The 2940-nt window shown below is 36.9% G+C and overlaps 1 long non-coding RNA gene across 1 annotated transcript; it reads right to left on the bottom strand.

The window, feature by feature from the left end:
• Positions 1-458: 458 nt before the first annotated feature.
• LOC311301773 lies at positions 459-2372 on the bottom strand. The gene is made up of 3 exons (XR_014629498.1): positions 2265-2372; positions 1193-1227; positions 459-871 (listed from the first exon to the last, which is right to left on the bottom strand). It is a non-coding gene; the product is annotated as an uncharacterized lncRNA (long non-coding RNA).
• Between the last annotated feature and the right edge of the window lie 568 nt (positions 2373-2940).

The raw sequence follows: 2940 nt of genomic DNA, 5'->3' as shown, positions 1-2940 counted from the left end.
TAATTAAGTACTTAATAATAGCAAATGTACAGTCAATTTCTATTAAATTAACTAAACGTACAAGTACGGAATACCTGCACATTTACAGTATTACTCATTAAACAAACACTGAACATCAAGATACGTGAATGATAGGAAATACAGGCTTAGTATATCATTTAGAACATGTAACAATATCCACATTAAAAGACAATTGCTGTATGCCTTTATACTCTAATATAACTTATTTCAAATATTTACAATTACATTTTATCCAAAGTGACTTAAAATTAAGAGAACAATAGAAGCAACAAGTGCAGCAACAAGTCCCAGTTAGTGTAGCACAGTACACAAGTTCATTTATTTATTATTAAAACAAAGATTTAGTATTATTGGGTCAAGTGTTTATGAAAAGATGGATCTTTAGCAGTTTCTTGAAAATGTGTTGAGTTGGGCAGGTCATCCCAATAGCAGGGAACAGTCCAGGGAAAGGTCAGTGAAAGTGATTTTGTGTCTCTTTGGGATGATGGCACCACAGGGCGCCGTTCACTTGCAGAACACAAGCTTCTGGAGACACATAGATCTGAAGCAGTGAGTTTAGGTCTTGCTGCAGCATCTGGATCAGTTGCAGAGGTTTGACTGATGCTGGAAGAGCTGCCAGGAGAGCATTACAATAGTCCAGTCTGGATAGAACAAGAGCTTAGACAAGGAGTTGTGTGGCTCCGATAGGAAGGGCCAGATCTTTCTGATGTTGTATAAGGCAAATCAGCAGGATCGCATGGTTTGGCTGAAACCATAAGCAGTTCTGTCTTGGCAAGGTTGAGTTGAAGGTGAAGGAAGAATTTTCCATCAGGTAGGCTGAGATGCGAGCAGCAACCGTCAGATCCTCTGGCTGGAATGAAAGGTTGAGATATGTGTCATTAAGTGATAGGAAAAGTCATGTTTCTAAATGACAGAGCCTAGTTACACTACAAAAAATAATAAACAAATAATAATAAATAAATAGATGGGTGGAATCTAACACAATCGTGGTCTTACTGTAGTAAAACCAAACCTTGTGCAGCTCCAGTGGCCTCACAAGGATCAAATGAATATTCACATGGGAAAATACAGTATAAAACAAATTAAATGTTCTGCCACTTTTAGTGCAATCATATGGAATCAGAAGACTCGGCCATTACAATATTTTAAATTACCCTACTTCTTCCCATACCTTGTTTGCCATGATCATTCTGCTTTCCACTTGACCTGAAATCACAAAAAAACAAAAACAATTTTTAACAACTCAGTATTACATTTACACATGTCAGAATATGTTCCACTGGGCCAATGCAAAACCTCAACTGACTATGATCTGGAAGCTGAGCAGGAAAGGCTAACAGTGATGTTTTGAGCTGAGACATCTAAAGTTAGGGGTGTAACTGTCTGTTCATCTGGATCAATGCAATTTTCATAACCAATGATCAAAAGTATCCTATGAAAAAGGCTACTATGATGACCCCAGATCATCCAAAATGTAGATAAGTTCATTTCTTCATCAGAACACAAACATTCTATCAACTTTTATTTTATAAGCCTAATATATGCATTCTATAGCTAACGTTACGTGTTGGCAAGCAGATGCAGCCAGAATATGCAATTTATCATGTTGGGTTCATATTCTAGTCTCATGTGCTTTCCTGTATCATCAAGTACAGTATTTACTGAATTCGTTTTCTTAACAGTCTTGATAGCCACGTTAACCCTTACGAAAATTAACTATGGTTTAACCACAAAGAAAAAACAAAAAAACAAACTAACATGGTAGGCCTATTTGTAGTATAACTGTGGTTATTAAAAATGGTAATAAAAATCTGCCAAAAACGTGGTTACTATCATTTTACTATAATTAAAACCAAGGATATTTTTAAGAGGAGAGTTTTCAGCTTCCAGACAGTGTTTCAAAATGTCCCGCCATTTAAGAGATTGATTTACTGACAGATAGGCCTACTATCGCGTATTAACGAAGATTTTATAGACAATTAAACGGACTTTGATATGTATAACATGTCTACGAAAGCTCGTTTTAGGTCTTTTGAGGTGTGGGTTCAACTGATCTTTCTTAAAACAGATGGAAAATGTAAAGACGCATGCTAATGTTACATTTTCAGTGTTTTGCCCTCCAGCTCTCGCCAGTTAACTGAACATCATTTAAGAATGCTAACGTTAGCTTGAAAACTGTAAACTTAACACAAATGTAATATAAAATATCGTTCACATGTAACTTAGTATAATGAGACTCTTACCTCAGCCGGTGATCGGTTGGCCTGATGTCCGCTGTGATGAACAAGGCTCACTGAAAAGGGCGTTATTTCCGAAGAATCCAAACGGACTGACTGACAACAGCTCCTGCTCACGGCTGCTCTTGATGAATACGATTGCTTTGAACCACTGTTGATCTCACAATCCACTTCACGAGAGTAGACTGAATTCAAATCTCCCGCTTGCCCAAACTCGACTGATCAGCTAACGTTAACCGTTGTGGACGGGAGTGAACAGCGGAAATGAATTTGAATCTGCGTCATCGCGCGCGCGCACTCAAACACACACACACACACACACACACACACACACACACACACACACACACACACACACACACACACACACACACACACACACACAAAGCCCTGAATGTGAAGCCACGGAGATTTGGAAAAATATTTATAAAATATACATGAAATTATGGGAGAATAAGACTGTTTATTATTATACTGTACTATACTAGATTATTATACTGAGAATAATAATGATCAAAATGAGTATAAAATAAAATGTGAAATAAAAAATAATTCAGGCCTACTGTAGCCTATGTAGGGTACTGTATGTACAAATCACAGTCTATGGTACAAATACTTTTATTTAACCTTAAAAAAAAACTCACTTTAACCCCCAATAATCTGTAAGGAAAACATATTGAAT

This window comes from Rutilus rutilus (genome assembly GCF_951802725.1).
Source record: "Rutilus rutilus genome assembly, chromosome: 12".
In the NCBI taxonomy this organism is placed as follows: domain Eukaryota; kingdom Metazoa; phylum Chordata; class Actinopteri; order Cypriniformes; family Leuciscidae; genus Rutilus; species Rutilus rutilus.
The sequence above is the reverse complement of the archived record's forward strand: the minus strand, read 5'-3'. Positions and strand labels throughout refer to the sequence as shown.